Source organism: Falco punctatus, assembly GCF_963210335.1.
Source record: "Falco punctatus genome assembly, chromosome: 3".
Taxonomy (NCBI): domain Eukaryota; kingdom Metazoa; phylum Chordata; class Aves; order Falconiformes; family Falconidae; genus Falco; species Falco punctatus.
Genome location: NC_137582.1, coordinates 97763682 through 97782988, shown reverse-complemented (window position 1 = coordinate 97782988; position 19307 = coordinate 97763682). Strand labels below are relative to the sequence as shown.

The 19307-nt window shown below is 43.3% G+C and overlaps 1 protein-coding gene across 2 annotated transcripts in view; it reads left to right on the top strand.

The window, feature by feature from the left end:
* LOC308061563 (uncharacterized protein) overlaps positions 1-19307 on the top strand; it is a 161123-nt gene that overhangs the window by 102851 nt on the left and 38965 nt on the right. For both annotated transcript variants that reach the window (XM_080381729.1, XM_080381730.1), the window contains exon 3: positions 1-19307. This exon is cut by the window's left edge and continues 17929 nt beyond it; it is cut by the window's right edge and continues 38965 nt beyond it. The gene's annotated coding sequence lies outside the window, so the exon portion shown is untranslated.

Sequence of the window (19307 nt, the reverse complement as noted above, 5' to 3'; positions counted from 1 at the left end):
TCCAACCAGAGCACCAGGTACAGACAGTGGACATCCCCCATTTCCCAGCCGCAGCAAGCCAGCAGCACCCAGGGCGAGCAAGACGCTCGGAGTTGTGTCTGAGACACAACCTTCACCCTTGGGTTGTACAACGAGATGACAGCTCAAAGGGCAGCCTAAAATTGGCCGTTAAGCATTCCGGGAGGCTAACACGCAGCAGTGAGCAGTGCCATCAGAACTATTAAGATCAATAGAGTGTTCAGGCCCTTACGGCAGCATTTTGTGTGCGTTATGTGATCGGTGAGCAGAATGGAAAATGAAAGCCATTTAGAAAGATTTAATTTTGTATTTGAGATGACACAACCAATTATTCCATTGCTGACACGCAGCCATCTCTCTTTGTTCTGCTAAATTCTGCATTTCTAACTTATTACCTGATAGATATTATATTTCTCAGAGGGCCATTTCATAAAGTACTTTGGGGACTTTTGCATCTAAAGGAGACTTTATAAAAACAAACTTTGATCCGAGTTGTTTGATCTAAAGGCCAGCCGGGCTAGGTAAAAGATGAAGAGCTGTTTATGTGCTGGCTGCCTTTGTGAATAATACTTTCCTTAAAGTAGTCAAAGGTTCAACACAGTTCAAACTAATCGCAGTATTTCTTTTTCATGGATGATAATTAGAATTTTTCCTATTTATAAGTTACATGGTTCTCTCCTAGGCAGCATTTGTCAAATTAGCCTTTAAATCAGCCTTTAAACTGTGCCATTTTGTAACTATGTTTTGCTTCCTTCTTTTATTTATTTTTTTTTAAATTACTTGGTATTTATTGTGGTTTTGTTTGGGGTTTTTTTTGACTTCCACAGCCCACAGGCAAACCCCCATTCCCAAAGGCAGGGATGGGCATATGAGTGTTTGCCTTAGAAGTGAAAAAAGAAACATCATTAAACAAAAAAGCCTGTTTTCAGACTCCCAAATACACAGAGGGAAAACCACTGGAAGGGGCTGGGCGTTGATTTTCCACAGGGCAAGGTTTGTTTTACCAAATGTACCTGTTGAACTAAGTAGAAATCTGGATTTGGAGAGAATCCAAGCTTTACTCTTTGTTCCCCCCCAAAAAAAAACATTAACTCCCTGGTCCTACAGGCAGAAGCTGAATCTCTCTCTGTGATCAGACAGTATATATCTAGACAGGTGACAACAAGCAGTACTTGTGACATGATTCATGTCCACCCACCTGCAAATTAAATAAGCTCAGCATCTTAAATCAGTGAAAATGGTTTATTTCATTAGTCAGTTTACAAATTTATCATTATTCTCTTGTCAGCTCCTAGAAAAGGAATACAGCTCTCTCTTTAGATTTTATTTTTTTTAATCTTTCTTATACATAGTCAAAAGTATTTTTTCTGTGCAGTAGTTCTGAGTATTGAAACAAAATGTGTGTAGGTCTGAAGGGAATGAATTAGGTCTTAGGACCTGCCTTGAGTGGAGATTTGATGGCTGTTTATGAGTTCACGGATGCAGGATGGACAAACTAAACAGCATCTTTGGGTTTTTTGCAGGCTCTTTGACTGAACAAGAACCGTCTTTCACTGGTCTAAAACCAGTGGACTACTGTAGAGTATTATTCAGCCAAAGAAGCATTTGGGACCCTAAAACAGGACAGTTTTTTGGTAAGGCTGATGCAAGTTGGAAATTGGAAGCTGAAACCAGATACAAAATGTATGTCTCAGCTCAGACATCCCATTGAGGAAGCTTAAATGCAGCTTCCCTTTGTTTAAAAAGTAAAACACATGAATCAACCCTTTTACTTAAATCTTCCAGCTTTCTCTGAGAAACTGTATCCCTTTCAATGAGCCTCAGGCATTCCCACTTGACTCAGGTTAATGCATTTGGTCTCTATAGAAACAGCAGCAGATCCCACATGTAACTTGGAAAGGTCACCTCACTTTTGTACAAAAGCTCACATTGTCTCTTCCTTCTGTTCCATGGAACAGCAGTAAAAGGAAGCAAAAGGCAATGCCCTGCACTCATCCAAAGTCTCAGAGCTCTTCTGCTCTTGCAGACGCTGATGAAAGCCCAGGCCCTTCAGTGCTTGCGTTTGCTGACCATCCTGGGTCAAAAGGAAACACGAGCTTTTAAATACAAACTAAATAATACCATTGAATTGGCAGGAAATTCAAACTGCTCTGAACTGTCTGGGAGCCAGCAAAGCTAATGAGCTGTACCATTTCCAAATGCGATCTTGGTAACACCAGCTGAGAGCTTGTGTACACACAGAGTTGTGCAGGTTTGCCTTAAAGCATAATTCAAAATGGGTTTAATTAAACAAGAGAAAAAAATAATATGGAAACTTAAATAGGTATCAGGCCAGCTTATGTCAGTTTGATTATGGGAGTGGTTTAAATTAAACCATAATAATCCTCTCTCAAACAGAGCGGAGCTCGGAGCTGTCTCTTACCCAGGGCTTTCTAGTGCTTTAGCAGCTTTTGGGTTAAAAAGCAATTGAAGTCAAAAGCAGTCTGCAAGTTAGCTCCCCAACTCACCATCACGTCTGTTAATGCAAATAGTGAAAGTTTTGGGATGAAGCTATCTATGAGAGGCAGAGAAGAATGCTTGAAGGTAACAAGCAACCTACCTTCAAAGAATGAGAGGCTTTTCGTAGGAACATGGAGTGCCAGAAACAAAAAAAATAATCCTGAATTTCCCATATGACTTGAGAGCACTTTTATTTGCATTTAAATGTTTGGTTACACAACCTTTGGTGCCAGGAGTATGGTTCTTTGGGGAAGCGATGTAGGTGACAGAGCTCTGCCTTACCTGCATCCATTTCACAAACAAGCCCTGTGCAGGTGAGGTGGTGGCTACAGGGAGGTAACTCATGGCCACCGCCAGAGCCCAGTGGTCCCAGGGCAGCCTGGCCAGCCTGCCGCTCCCATTCGCGTTTTCTTTCCAAGGTTTCTGGATTGCAGGATTCACGCAGGCACCACCCATATTCTTTCATTCACCCTTCCTTACGCAGCTGCCTCCTGCGCTGCGGGTTGCAGGGCAAAAGCAGAGCTTTGCTGCTTGTACAGGCATTTGCTGCATGCATCAGGTACACAGCTGGCAGGGAATATGTCCCCCTTAAAAGCTGCATGAAACAGGACATGTGATTTACATGTCAGATGACAAGATCAGCTCTGTGTTTGATAACAAGTCAAACCTTTCCTGCGCAAAATTCTGGTAACTATATACTAGCAGCACATCAGTGGCTTTCATTAGCTGCCCAGAAGAATAAGCAGGTGTGTGAAGACACCAGCTCTCTTGGGACCAGGGCGCACAACAAGTGACTCTGGCTGACATACATCTTCAGTTCCTGCCACCTTCACAGGCTGCTGTCTCCTGAAAAGATGCTGCTGGATTCTAGTCAGGCAAATCCTTTCAGAAGGAATTTGCTTAGAAGTCTATAGTGATCATGTAAATTTGTCTACTTTTATGTATTTACATATATATATATATAAATAAATATACTAATTATATATATATTTATATATATAAAAAAATTAAAAGGCGTTTATGTCAATGAAATCTGTTGATGTGGAAACAAAGAATATTGCAGGGCATCTTTCAGCCTTCTGGCTCCCTCCCTGCTGCCCGGAGAGGGCAACAAATGGGACTAGGACTCCACAGAAACTGGCTCCAGTTGCAAGCCTGAACGGTTCCCAGCTCAAAGGGCTCCCAGGAGCGGGTGGGACCTTCAGGTACCACTGTAGCACGTATTTCTGCAAATGAAAGCGATACAGAAATGCTTTAGAAGCAGAGTGCATGAAGGACTGTGCTCTAAAGCCAGATTTTGTGTACTTTTTCCATTAGTTTTCACAAGATCTGAGAGTACGCATCTCTGAGGGCCAAATCTGGAACTAAATGGAATTACCCCGTCTTTTTCAAGAACAGATACCACAGTGCAAGAGATTTGGTAGCATCTTGAATAGAGCTATATTGATAATAGCATGTACCATTTCAATCTGGTATTTCACAAGTCAGAGCTGAGGTGTGCCGTGTAATACATTGAAGAATGCATTCTTGTAAGAAACATCTGTCTAATTCTGAAATGGAGTCAACCCAACTTTTTTTCAGTAAATGCTCTACTAAAAGAAGCACCAGAAATACTTTGGAAGATATGACACCATTCCTCAGTTATCTTCACCATCAGAATAAAATTCCTGTCTTTATACTGACAGGATATGAGAATTTATCTGAATGTAATTCCTTATATTCATCTAAATTAAACTGCTTCCTTGTTGAACACTGTCCACCTTTTTTTCCTAATTAAAAAAAAAAAGTGCATGCCTTTTTTCTGCTGCTCCAGCTCTGCCTGTGCCCAGATAAACATGCCTCGCATGCTACTGCTGGCATCTCCATGCTGTCAGTTCTTTTTCTGCTCACCTAGAGCTGATGCTCTTGGAGACACAATTTATTTGCCCCAGATATTGCTAAGATGGAAATAATCAGTCGTTGTGTAACAGAAATCCAACTCTGCTCCAAGCAGTATGTTCCAAGTTAGAAAGATTTTATTTCTCTTCAAGGAGCTCTGCTTGCACAACGGAAAGCAAATAGCTACTCTCATCTGCAGAAGATTTAGCGGGAGAGGGGAAAGGATCAATGCCAGCTCTGTCTGCAAGACAGTAGAGTATTCAGAGTGCCTGCAATAAATTTTTAACCTTTTCCAGCTTCCCTGAGGACTGGCAGGTATTGAAAAAATATCAACACCCTCATCCCAAAGCTTCACTATGCAAACCAAAATGAATGAGATGTTTAGCAAACCACTGACAGATAAATCATAGCATTCCCTTTTATTAGACGAATAATATGTTTTATTAGACAAATAATAGAGAGACTACCTCTCTCTTTGTGAGGCAGAGTTTAATGCAAAGAAACACCTGATTTTATTAAGAGCCGAATTTCCCATTAATTCTATTTTTATTTAAAATCAATACCCATGGAAGGGTGTGATGACCAAGGTTTTAATCTAGCATATACTGAACATCAAGTAGCTTGTGAGCACAGTGCCAGTACTTCCACAGAGCTGCCTGTCTGTATTCTTCTCCTCATTCCTTGAAAAGGGCTGGATTTCTGCGTGCGTGTCAGGACGCGGTGCGTTGGTGGGTGCCAGAAGGCTCGCTCGCAGGCGAACGCTGCCACAAAGTAAGTGGGTGCAAACAGATCATGTTGTATAACAGCCTGTAAGACGCTGTGAAGGCTTAAACATCCCACAAACTTCAGCTTTTTAGGTGCAAAAGGTGTCGTTTTATTCGACCCCAGAAGACAGGGCTGATGTAAGCAGCATGACTTTGGTGACGTGGGAGCTTGCAGTGCTCCGTGGGGCGCTGGACAGGGAGGACGTCCTCCTCGCATCGCGCTTTGTCAGCACATTGCAATCACCTCCGAAAAGGACGGGACAGGATCACAGAGAACTGGGCTTGGGTCACCAGCTTGGGACGTCTGTGATGTGAGAGCTAAAGGGGCCAGAAGAGATTTTGCTAACAGGAAAAGCTTATAGTAAGCCACAGAAAATGCGGGATGAGAGAGGTCACTGCTGGTGGCAGTGCCCGAGAAGAAACATTAGAAATGTAGATCAGCTCAAACTGAGCCTGTCGTAGTCCAGGGGAGGGAGGGACAGAGAGGGTTAGAAATCTGCGTAATTATAACCTGGGTACGGCACAGCATCAGTCCCTGAGCAGGATGTGAGCTCTGGAAATGGCCACATCAAACCTACTGTGGCCATCTCTAAATAAGCGTCTGACCAGCAGGAATCCTTCAACAACTGGTGTCTGAATCCTGACTTTACTCTTTGTGCTGATCTCCCTCCTTCAATGACTTTGAGTGTGGATTCTAGATCACTCATAAATAACAAGTCCTTTTAAAAGCTTTCAGGATGAAAGGTGCTATACGACAGCTTTCCAAAGCTAAAAGGGATATGCCTTGGTAATTAAATATTTTGGAACTTAGACGTTACATATATGTGTTAAAAATTTCAAAACCTAAATTGTTGCCTAAGTTATGGCTACTTCATTAACATACAGCACAAGGAAACCTCGAAAAGCTTCCATCAAAGAAAATCTTAAACTTTAAGCGATGCCATTGGGTAAACACACGCTTTCGAGCAAGCACCCAGCCGGGTCTGGGCGCGACTTGCTGCGCTCCGCAACTCCTGCAGGACGGGCAGGCTGCGCCGGTGTTGGCACTGCAATGTCTGCAAGGAGCTCGCCTTCCCTGAGCTGCCGCTGCCTCCAGCTTGCCTCCAGCAAGGGAAAACCAGTCTTTCAGTTCCCTAAACTCTAACGTGACATCTCTGCGTAGCCGTGTCCGTAAGCCAGGAGGAGTAAACAGGGAGGGATCAGCTGCCTGAGATGAAATAGCGATGCAAGGTGTGCCCGGCCCGAACCAGGGAGCTGGGGCACCGGGGGCAGAGGCAGCCGACGCAGCGTTCATAGGTGCGGAATCTGCATGGATGTCACGGGGGGATACTTATAATAAATTATTCTGAAACATATGTACTATGAAATTAAGTGTATATGTAACTCCGCCCTTAATTTCTCTCTTACCAACATTTTGTGCTTTGTCTCCCTGTCAGGGGAGCCCAGCTGCACTTGCAAATGAGTGTTAATTTTGCAACGCAGCTGTCATATGCAATGGATCAGGGTAAAGAAAGGGGGTTTAATAAAAACTGAAATGAATTAAATTGTAGTCTCACAAGTAATTTTTCTACAAGAGGAACAAAATACTAATACCTCCTTTGTATTCCTCCAGGAATTCAGCATTCCAATATCATGTCAGTCACCTTACTTGCATTTTGTCAAATTTTGTGAATTATTCAGCATTCAGTTGTGGATCCTTCAGAGTCAGTGCAGTGTATACTCTGAAAGTATATTACTCATAGCTTCACAATCAGCATTCTGCATGGAAAGAATTAACTGGTTTTATGTGCTTATGACATTCAAAGTAAAATATCTGAAAGATATTAATGTAGATAACATCCCTGTGTGCATGCATAATAGCATGTATCCAAACATGGTGGAAAAACCACTGCTAGAGTCACTTTTTGATCAGTAGCAAACCAACTTAAGTTTAATAACATTTGTGGGTTTTTTAATAGAGTCTCATTAAGGAATATTTTTTTCTGCCGCCTTTTGTGTCTCAATCCCTAGGCAGCAATCCTGCAGGCACTTTGATATGTGCTCGACTTCCAGTATCCAAGTAATCCCAGAGGAGTCAGAGTGACTATTCATGGCCTTAAACCCAAGGACACGCTTAAGTGTCTGCAGGACAGAGGACTAAGCCTGTCCCCTGCCCAGAGCTCATCATAACCCTCTGAAATGGCCAAACCCCCTGAGTGTAACAGAAATGTGCCCTTGCAAATGGAAAATATAAAGCCAAATTTGGTCTTGGTATGTGCAAGCCTTTTGGAAATGAATGGCAATGCTGATGTTCGCCAAGGAAGAGAGAGGTTCTATCCCTGACTCCTATGGCAGCCCTTGGGGTGACACACATTTTTGTCAGTCGTCTTCGTGCATGCAAGCCCAGAATACAAAGCTGATTATCTAGTTAAGATTAATTTCAGATCTAATCTGCTGTTTTTTCCACATCGTAGAATTCCCTGGATGCTTTTTGGTTTTGTTCCTCTGTAATCAGATTATTATTTGAAGTTCTATCCATCACAATTGATTTGCTCTGTAATGCACTAAATTGGTGTGATGTCTAATCCTCTAATGTCTTCTGATGCTTCTTTCCCCAGTGCTGCGTCAATCATTGAACAGTGTCTTGATGTGAAGATGTTAGGCAAAGTAACACGTAGTGTCGTTGCTAGTTGTAGGCAAATAAGGAGAGAATACTAAAATATGAATTGACAAATGCAATGTAGCTTTACCCAACGCCAGGAGCATTGCTGCGGTCTGCCAAACTTCTCACCTTTTTGCACCTTTAAGTGTCCTTTCCCCCTGCCTCCAGAAACCTGTTACATGTCCAAAAGCTACTACCTTTTTAGCATTGTGGGGGTCTTAGCGTTCACTGTTGAGTTTGGTTATGGATATGCGACTAGAAAATATGCAAAATGCAAAAAAAAACCCAACAAAACTGCATCATGTGACTCATGTCAACGGGAAACCAAGAGTGCGACATGGAATGCCCTGTTTGAATAATAATTCTGTGTTGTGCCCTGATGGCTGTCAGGTTGGCTGAAATAGCAGCGTAATGATTCATGAAACAACATCAAGCAATAAAGGTGTGAAAGCCTTCCCTCACCTGCATTTTAAACTTTATGAGTTTCATTCCAGCTGGAGTGGGGCAGAGTAGTGAACTTGAGCAAAGTACCTATTAATTTTTACAGCTGGTTTGACTATCACACTATAAACCATATTGGCTCATGTCTCATATCGGTGAAAGAAGCAGCACCTTTCATACTTGTTAAGTCCAAGTAACAGCAGAAGTGAGTTACACTGTTGAGCTAACTAAGGGTCTGGGTTGCCTTTTAACGAGGCTTCTAATACTGATCCACAAAAGCAGGGCTGCGTTCAAGGCCAATGGAATTGTCATTGTCATTTTAAGAGCTGTACTGAATGAAGTAGAGGGCTGGATACAACACCCAGATTTTGCATTTCCAGTAGCAGAGAAGAGATCCTTGCATGAAAACAGGTGTAAGCAAAATGAGTCCTAGGAAATGTCATCCTTTTTTTTTTTTTTTTTTTTTTTGGTAGAAGACTTGAGTTCATTGCCATAACACAGTGCAGAGATCAAAAATTTAGGAAGATTAAAAACTGGACAGGAGTGTGGCTTACCCAAACATCCACTAGTGCCATAAATCACGATGGCGAACTGAGGTTTAATTTTCCAGCTTCAGCATCTGAAGTGGTATTTTAAAGTTAAAATGGAAGAAGTGCAAGTATTTCATGATCTTCTGCAACACCTAGAGCTAGCTGGAGTGAGAGGCAGCTACAGAACGAGATGACCTGCTGTGAAAAATGACTCCCTACCATTTTCCATGTTTTATAAATCACATAATCTTACTGGCCCGCTGTCCCATATCTAGTTTAAGAAGAGGCTCAATTCAGGATATTATGAACTGGATGTTATCAGAGCACAGCTAACAGAGGCAGCCAACAGATGCAGCATTTTGTGCATCAGCCTCTGGGTTTGTCTTTGGGAGCTTCTTGACTTTCTGGTGACAAGGTCCAAGATCATCAGGGGATGCTTGGGAACCCTTTAAGAAACCTGCTGCTACCAGATAAGGATGAGGTAAATAGAACTGCTCTAGCAGTTTCTAATGAGCATGATCAGCTGCCTTTGACCAGGTGCCTGGAGCCTTTGCTACAGCTGCCCCCAGTTAGGGAGGGTCAAGCACCCTTTAACCAGTGCTAGGGTAGGGCTACGTAGGAGTGCAGCTCCCAGTACAGAGCTACAGGTAGAGCAGTTTATGCAGAAGGATACAAGGAGGAGGGACTTGGGTGGTGTGTTCTGCTGTAACAATCTTAGGCATGGTGGCAGTGTGCCACAGCACGGTCTCCCTGAGAGCTGCCCATGCCAAGTTGGAGGCTTCAATGTAGAGTAAGTTGGAGGTGGTGGATGCTGACCTGTGAGTGTCCCAGGCTGCTGGGGGCCTCCCTCTGAGGCCAGGGAAGATGGCTCTGTGTCCTGCAGGAGCTGTGCTGCCCAGTGGTGGAGTTACAGAACGGTGTCTGAGAAGAGGAAAGGGAGATCAACGGGATCTTTGGAATGTAGCACCTTAAGAGCCTTGGATTCCCACCTGCAGTGGAGGCAGGCAGCCTACTCCCACCAGTATTAAGGTAAGTAGAACCTAAGGAGAAGGTGAAGGATGGAAGCTGGTGGCTTCTGACACCAAGAGGAAGGCTCTTGCCCCACCTAAGAGCTTGTAACTAAAAAAATACAGGCTTGCTGTCCTCAAATTTGAAGAGCTCTCTGGGTGCTGAGTCAGTTAACATCATCCAGAAGTGCTAAACCTTTCCAAGGAGGCAAGCGGCTTCCATCAGAGCCCAGCAGCAGCTGAACTTCCCAGTGGCTTTTCTTTTGTTCTCTCATGTCGTGGGCTAGACTGGAACAAAACTATAAATCCACGACATTTCAGGTTTCTATTAATTGCTCTGGATGAACTCCTCCCAAACTCTGCTGTCAGTTGTCGTAGGAATATCTTTTATGTCCTTCAAAATCAGCATTGCGAAGAAGCCTTCCTGGAACTAAAAGCATCCTCAGTTAGAACGAGAGATGCTTGGGTGATGTGCTAATGCTGTTCTTTGCTTTGTGTAGCAGGACAGAAGCTTTAGTTGGGTACCAGCTTTTTACCCCTGAGCTGAAGTTTCCCGGTTTTGCCTTAGGGGCAATAAGGATGCAAACAGTGAATCAGCAACATCTTTCAAATGCTGGGTGTCAGTTTATGCTCATTTTAAAATGCCTCCAGTTTTTTTTTCCATCTTCAAAGCAGCAGACAGTTCAAATGACAGTATTCCTGCTGAAAAGGGCTCAGGTTCGCTGCTTCTCAGAGAATTTACTTAAATGAGTAGCCTGAAGTTTTCATCGGTTAATTGGGAGTTTAATACATAAATCTACACTTTTCCCCATGAGATAAATATTTGGATTATGTGGCTACTGTTGCAACATATTTTTTTGTACTAACGATTGACACCGAGCATTAAAAAGGCCTTTCTGTATATACACCAAATTTCCTTAGGAACTATTGACATTAGGACGTGTCCTGTCATCAGTGGCCAGTCTCCACCAGCGTGACTAACCTATGGGCTTAATTACTCCTCTCAGTCTCTGAGGTATTTTGAAATATAACTTGAAATCTAGTGGCTTAACCGTGCTCAGAAAATGTGATGCAAACAGAGATTCTCCGAAGAGTACAATATGTTAAAGGGATGTTTCACTAGGGTGTCCTTTAGATAGGATAAAGGCGCAAGTTCCTTTTATTGAGCATGTTTTGCAGACAAAAGCAAAAAATACGGAACACTAAAGGGAAATCAAAATATACAGGAGGTGATACGTATTGGACGGTTGGTTTTGGCTTGTTATTGCACACATAGTTTTCCTTTTATATCTTCATTTTGCTGGGAAATGGTGTGCCTCTGTTCTTGTGATTTTTTGGAAGTGACATAAGTTGTTAGCACTGTTGGCTTTAAGTTTCAAGATTATGAATAAGATAAGTAGTCTGGACTGTACCTAATAAAACATTTCCTTAGGTGACATTTAAACATCTTTTTGTATGTTTGGGATCACGGCGTGCAGTGAGTTGCAGGACTGAACTCCTTGTTTATCCATCTTTAAAACACTTTTAATAGCACTATGAAACTTCTGTTTACCAATATTTAATTAATACTTTTTATTGGTAAGGATATTTGCCAGAGCAATTTCACTGTCTTGTTCAAGGATAGTACTTGCTTCAGGTAAGAACACACAGTGCCACAATCATTAAAAAAAAATAAATAAATATCCCATCAAAGCAGTGTATTCGTACTGCTTGTATGTTCTGACGGGGTACTGTTCGTGGCTGGCTTCTCAGCAGAAATCCTGTGCTGTTGTGGCTCAGCTAAAGACTCCCATTTCTGTTCAGCTGTGTCACTGTAACACGCTACTAACACATGTTGATCTGGTGAGCCACACAGAAACCTTCATCCAGAGATGGCTCTTCCAGTTTACACGGGCAAGTGTTTTTAAAAGCCCATCTTTTTTTCTCCAGTATAAGTATTCCTAAGTGCAACCTGAATAAGTGGGTTTCCTTGTAATGACAACAGTTGTCTTTAGTTTCTGGTCAACTTGTTTATTCCTACCACAGAAAAAAACCCCAAAACCCAAACTCCATTGCTTTCCAAAAATGAGGGAGAACAAGTATTTTAAGAACTCTCACAACTTTTATTTGGGTGGAAGTGTATCAATTGTAAAGACTTGCAGCATCACTGAAATCAAATATTAAATCACTGCTTTTATACAGCTGTAAACTTTGTGAAACGTGCTTGGGGATGGCAGATGTCTGGGTTTCACATGTCAGTCATGTAAGACCCCACTGAATCTGGGCTGTTTAACCAAAGAAGAAATTAAAGGGCCTGATTCTTCATCTGTCGAAGTCCCATGAGTATAAGTTCAATAAGAGCTGTACTACCCTTTTTGATGGTTTCTTAGATATTGCTAATCTATATTTAAAACCTGTGTTTTAATTAAACTTGAAAATTAATTTGCTTTAATGTCTGTGTAAGATAGATTAGAATTAATGAAGTCTGACCCCCTTACGGGTTAGTGTGAGAGAAATAATTATTCTTCCACAGCACAGGATATACTCTACTGGACTTTCTGGCCAGAGTTAAGTGAGAAGTCAAAGGAATTTCAGGAAATGCCAGAAGTCTTGGACTGCATTAGGAAATTTAGGTTTGCCTTTTCTCTTTATCAAAATTGAAAATGCATCTGCTAGACTTATTTTGTGTTGCTGCTAATAATAATTATGCAAAATTACTTGCATAAATTGAGTATAGGAGTATTCTAATTTGGAACTTGAAACTGATTGCAGAAAAATCAGTTCCTAAGGATGGTACTCCTTAAAGTAACACTAATTCAGGTACCATCACCTAGTCTAAATTCCAAGTGAAGGAATGTCTTCCCAAATCTTCCCAGCACCTCTAGGAAGTTACCACTGTTGGCTACAACTGCTTCCTACCGTTTCAGGCACCCTCAAAAGCTGAAGTCTCATTTGGCCTCAGCTGAAAAAGGATCCAACTACAAATAGCCACAAGGTATTACTCTGGCCACAGATATTGGCAGTGTAACTACCTGAAAGCATCTCAAAGGAAAATCTGGTAGTAATTTTTTTTTTTTTTTTGATAGAGTGAAATGAAATTCACTAAAGCTTACATGAACCTCTAGTTCTTCAATGAATGGCACTATCATGGATCTTCAATGCTAATTAATTTTCTTGTACAGGTATTTTTCCAGAGTGGGCATCTACTGATCCCCACTGAACCTGCTGGCCCCAACGCTGGAGAGTCTGCTGGCGACTCGCACCGGCTCAGGGCTCAGTGGCAGCTCTTCTGCTTAATCCCTCGAGGCAATCTGGGAGGCCTTAATTAGAGAGATTTCCTACTGTTATGTTGCTTTGTTTTTTTTTTTTTTATTCTCAGAATGATTGCTAGCAGGAAAAATGCAATGTGGCTGTGTGACTTGATCCATGTGAGAGCCCAGTCCATGCTCACCGGGATGCCTGTGCTGTGGGGTACCTTCCAGTATGATGCTTCCCTTGATAGCAGCTCTGCAAACTCAGAGTGAGGTCTCTGGCTCTCTCCTGGATAATAATCTGTTGTGAAGGGGGTTTTCAGTCTCCTTGTTTGTTTGTTTGTGGGTGGTTTTTTTCTCCCCACAGCCTCTGTGCAGTGCCTGCAGGGTGGCCATACACAAAACCTGGGTGATCCTCACAGCTCCTGCATCAGCCAGGCTTGGGATGCTCTCGCAAGCTGCCTGCATGCAGGCTGTTGCTCAGCCTGTGATGGAAGCAAAAGCAAATTACTATTTTAGGACTCATGGGGAAGATGGTAGAAAACAATTTAAAAAAAAAAAAAAATCAAAACAAACCACTTGGTAGGTAGGTTTGCTAACCTGTGAATGTCACCAGTTCTCCTTCAGACTTGTGTGAACCTGCAGGAGATGCTGGTGCTGCCAGAGGTCCCAGCTCCAGGGTTCCCCCTTGCCCAGTGCTTTCCAGTGCTGCACTGGAGCCAAAAAGGTGGAGGCCTGAGGTTTGAGGCACCCCTGCTGGTGCTGCCCTGCGTCGGAGGGATCTTATCCTTCCAGGGTCTGCAGCACGGAGGGGAGGCAAGTGCTGAAGCTGGCAGCAGGCAGCATCCCAACCCATGTCTCTGAAATGGCATCTGGGTGCTTCCCTGGAGCAAGGTGTCGGGCAGCCCCCAACCCCTCCTGCTGCAGAGGCATGGCATGCCGGGGTGCCACCTGGGTGGGCAGGGTCTGTGAGGTGCACCTGGGCCTCCCAGTAGACCCCAGTAGGTGCAACCTGCTGGGCTTGGGCAAGACCTAAATGTTTACATCTCTGCCAGCACTGCAGTGCTTGGCTGCACCACACTCGCAGCCATGTGTCCACACCTCACCATGCCGAAGCGCTGGAGAGCTGCCACCCCTTCCTGCAGCAGGTACTTGCACCTTCAATTTCTTCCACCCACACATTGACCTGACCAAAACTTAGCAGATGGTGTGATCTTCTTGCTGCATGCTCATGCCGAACATGAGGGCATAGAGAAGACTGAGTAAAACTTCCCTGGAAGGTGCACAGCGATAGGAGAGGCAGCAGACACAAGTTACAGCATGGGAAATTGCCACCAGATATAAAGAAAAATGCTTCACCCCGAGGGCGACCCCACACTGGCATGGGTGCCCAGAGAGGTATGTCCCTCCATAGGATGCACTAGAGGACCTGGCCATGTGCAGCCTGACCTTAGGTGGTCCCTCCCAGCTGAGATCACGCTGTGGAGTCACGCTTTGATGCTGCTATATGGATATCTGGCCAGTTCTTGTTCAGCAACGCATCCTTTCTGCTACTGAGCGTGGTACAACCCTGCCTACCCCAATCTGTGTTCCCACCCAGAGGAATGAATTTTCAATAGAGGAATGAAGTACTGTGAAATACTCCTCTAAAGTTTCTAGTAAGACGTGATGTTGATATATTTATTAAGATAACTTAATTTCAGAATACATATCTCACTTACTCCCAATTAGTCTCCCATGCTCAGTGCGGTGTTCCCTGTTGCACAGCACTTATTTGGCATGCACAGGTTATTTTCTGCCTCCAGAGGCAAATAGCAGCATAAATTCCCTGATCACAAACTGGTGTAACTAAAAAAAAAAAGAAACAAAAAAAAGAAACAAAAAAATAAGAAAACAGATGTTGCAGGTTAGTCAGTCAAGTCCCTTGTGCTGAAAGTCAATTGATCATCAAAATGCTGCTGAAAAATATTTTAAAATGCATCCTTAAGGTAGGAAAAGCTGTTCTGATAACCTGAGTGTGGTGGTGGGTGATTGGAAGAGGGGGAAAAGCAAATGCAACTGCTAAGCCTGGCCCCAACGTGTTGGACGGTGCTGAGGAGCCTGACCTGGCAGGATGCGTTTCTCCAGCCAAGGCTGGAGGGTCACACGCAGGGTGGGGAGCAGAGCAGGCTTTGCAGCTCCGATGGCATGTAACACACGCAGCATCCTCGGTGCTGGTCTGGACGTGGCAGTGAATGTTGCTGCCTTCTATTGAAACTTCTCCTATTTGTATTTTCTCCCATCCTGAAGCCATTCGAAACTTGTTTTTTCTGCCAAAACAGACATGCATTATACATGAAACACAGCAGAAAGCATTTTCTTCTTAATTTTCAGGAAGTCTGTCAGTGCCAAAACATAAACTGCTTAAGAGGGAGGAGGAAAACTGGGGTAAGTGATATTTGGCAAGATCCACATGTTCCATTTGTTTGTGCAACAATCGCTGCTGCTGACTTACAGCTCCAGAGGCAGCTGTGTAAATACAGGGCTGCGATGGCTGAGGAAGCCAAAAGACAAGCTGTGAAAAAATAACAGATACACCCAGACGTGTTCTGGGTGCCACGGGGTAAGGCTGAGCTGAGCTGCAGACATCTTGCTGTGCTGCTATGATACCTTCAGCATCCTTTTTTTTGGGGGAATATCTTTCTTGTTATTGTTGCGGGGTGTTGTGTGGGTTTTTTTTGTTTTTTTTTTTAAGGACTTAACATTAAAATGTCGTTATGAAAGAGACCCAAACCACTCCTGAAAACGTTAAGGAGACTCTCTGATGCAGGCAGCCAAGCCTCGCTCTGCTGACCCCGTGCTCCTGAGCACAAGGGCCAGGAAGCCTTGAAGGTATCAGCCTGTGGTGTTTGCCAGCTCCTCGTAAATGGGGTTTACTCATTTGTTTTGTGGAGTGGTCCTAGGAACTGCAAACTAATGCATTTTAAAAGTGCTGGAGCTGCTGCCACGCGGTCCCGGTGGGAGTTGACCTCCCCAGATAAGGCCAGCACAAGCATTTTCCTACAAGGCTAATGCCTGCAGCCTTAGGAGGGTTCTGCTCTGCAAGGGAAGCTTTGGCAGACTCTCTGATTTCTTTTTGCTTCTGATAAACCAGCAAAAGAAATCATGGGTACGAAGAGGTAGATCGTGGGTATAAAGAGGTAGAGTGGATTAGGAAAGGTTATCTATTAGATTTTTTTTAATTGCAAATATTCACCTAGAAAGCCTTTTCATTTCTGCATATGTATGCAGAATTAAGCAATGTTATGAAGCAACAATATTAAGCAATGCTGTCACAGGTAAATGATGCATCTGATTCTGTTTCCAAAACGCTGTCATTACCTTTTTTGACCAGTGTGTTACCTTTGTATTTCTTAGGCATACCTTATGACTGCTCTGCATGTGTACTGATTCTAGTTTATAGCTGAACGCGTGACTTCCCCTTGCTGACCAGGTCAGAGAATGCCTCTGCCAATCACACTTTTAAATTCTTCTATAACAATTCCTACAATATTATTACATAAGAAACAAGAGAATTCTAAGAGCTATGCTTCATCATAGCATCCTTCCTCACCTTAAACCACTGGTCAAATAGGCATGCTGAGCATCACTGAACTTAGTGCTACAGTCCAAAAGCTCAGAGCACGTCTTAAATAGCCCCTGAGCTATGGAAAAATTTGATTTTTCTAGTGATGCTTGTGGTTTTCATCCCTTTTCTCTACTTTTGGAATAAAATTGACTGCAATATATACAGAAATCCCCAGTGTGATGGGTTTTACCTCACTCTGGGCAGAAGGACAAAGTTTTGCTTGTCATATGGAGAAGTGAAGACGATTCTCATAGTACTCTGAAGGGTTTGCCATCAATTTGAGGAAGAACTCTTGAGGTGTTGATATCTTAATTAGTGAAGGGGCATTTGTTTATCTGCCTTTGCAAGGCATGCTTAAGTGGTGCTGTTTTCCTTCTAGCAGTAGCACTGTTATTCCTGTGTTCCTATATGCTACAAAAAATTCGATTGTTTTTCTCCATTCTTGGTGCTAATTTATTTTTTACTCAAACCAGCCATCATAAATCATAAAATACCATGAGAAAATGTCGCGTGTTAATTAGCTGATGGCATTAAGCAGATATATATCTTCTGACTTCATCCCTCCAGGTCAGGGATGTATTTGGATTATAGGGACCGTTCCCTTTCCAGGGGTACCAGTAACTCACCGCTGCAGGGTTACTCTGTGGAGGTGGGGTGTGTGTGGGTGGAAATTTGAGGCAGAAACTGGTTTGTAACTAGAAAGTCATATGAATTATCTTTTCTATCTTTCTTCCAAGGAGGACAGTATTTTCTCATGACATCCCTCTGGAGCTGTGTGAATTGAGATAGGACAGAACATTTCTTCATATTAAATTAAATAACAAGTTTGGCTGAGCAAATCAATCTGCAAAGTGCCTCTAAAGCTGTTCACTAGGGCCTGATCCTATATTGTTGATTGATTTTCAGTGAAAGATGTGAAGCTTAAGGGCATGCTTCGATGTGGAGTTATTTTGAAGAAAAAAAAAATAATAATCTGTTGAATTGTTGGGTAATTCCATGTGTGGATGTGTAGGATAAGAGTGCTTTTTGAGTGCTTGGCTGGATCCAGGCAGCTAAATATAAGTGTTGATAGCCAGGCTTTCTGGTGGGCACAATAAAAACTAGTTACCCAGTCACAACAAAATTCTGCCACTTACTTGAAGAGACAACAGGTCTGCTTACAAGATAATGGTAGCTTGTAAGTTATAAATAGTTTACCTTTCCACAGACTCGTTGATAGGCAAAAATCCCAGCATTTAAAAAATGTTTTGTCCTCATACCGAAAAGCATTTTTCACCCCCGTTTTACAGACAGGGGAACTGAGGCACACTGAATTCTAGCAGCTGTCTGATGTCAGAAACCTGAAAAAGGGCAGATCCAAAAATAGCAGCTGGGTCTGGATAGCAGTAACCTAATCACCGGATAATACTGTCTCAGAGCTAAAAGCCTGGAGGAAAAAGCTGAAATGTCTGTCTTCTCCACTCTGTCTTTACCCATGTCTGCATATCAGAGTCATTGAGCTGGAAAAATGTGAACGCTGCTGTACGGCATGAATGCACTAAGCTGTCCCTTGTGCAGCGAGCGCATTCCCCAGCTGGGTTGGACACTGCAAAGCTTTTACGAGTTTCCAGTGCTGTTTCACTTGAGCAAGACCCTCTTGAGGAGGTCCTGGTTGAACGGTGCTTTTATTTTTCTTTTTCCGTCCGGAGGGATGCAACCATCCCCTGTTTGCAGCCCAGGCGTTGGCAGGGACCGGGTCAGCCTGTGCAAACGGAGGTCTCTGGTGCAACTGGGAATGTTTCAGGGATGCAGGAGCCCTGCCCGTAAGTGGAAAGGGTCTTCACCAGCTTGTATGGTTCTGTCTTTATTAGCTGGACAGGAACTTTTGCTGAAAACACTAGCTAGGAAATACTGCAACAAATTCTTCAAAGGGTAGGGCAGATAGTATCAGTGCCAGTGTGACGAGGCTGCTGCTGTTTCCACATCAGATTGCCCCTTACTTAGCTACTTCAAAAAAAAACCAACCCACACCACACACATACATGCATCAAAAGCCCCACACCACCGAATCCCTCCTCAGTCCTGACTTTTCAAAATGACTCAACTTTGTATCAAGTAATCAGCCTGTCTCCTGCCCAGAGGCTCCGAGGAGGATCTGTGAACCCTGCTCTGCTTGGAGATGGCTCCCAGGCTACAAACCCACTTCTGCTCTCCAGCTGTGTTTTGCATTGACGTGAAATGGAGATGGTCAGATTGCCTTCTGGTGCCTGTCTGGGCCAGGAACTGCTGATGGTGGCTTCTTGTTTCTCCGGCAATATTCAGAGGTGATGTGCAAAGGCAAATAAGTTAAGTGTTTGACAAGGGGCAGCTTTATTTACAGAGTGCTGCCAGGCTAAAATCGGTTGAACTGTGTGAAATAATGTGTGCTTGTTTGGAAAAAGAGATGAAAAGCTGTGACACTGATTGGCAGTGAAAAGCCTATAAAGCAGCACACGTCAGTGGAGTAGCTGGCTGCTTCCCTTGCATAAATCATTTTTCTCCTTGCCGTGGTCCTTATGCACTTCGGCAAGCTGCTGTTTGTATTGACGGAACGTAACAAACTTCATTTTCTGAAAGCCAAGTAAGATGTGAGACACAGCGTGGATGAGAGGGTCTTTACAAATAACAATATTAGGAATATTAATAACAACAGTCTAGTGGATTATCCACAAAA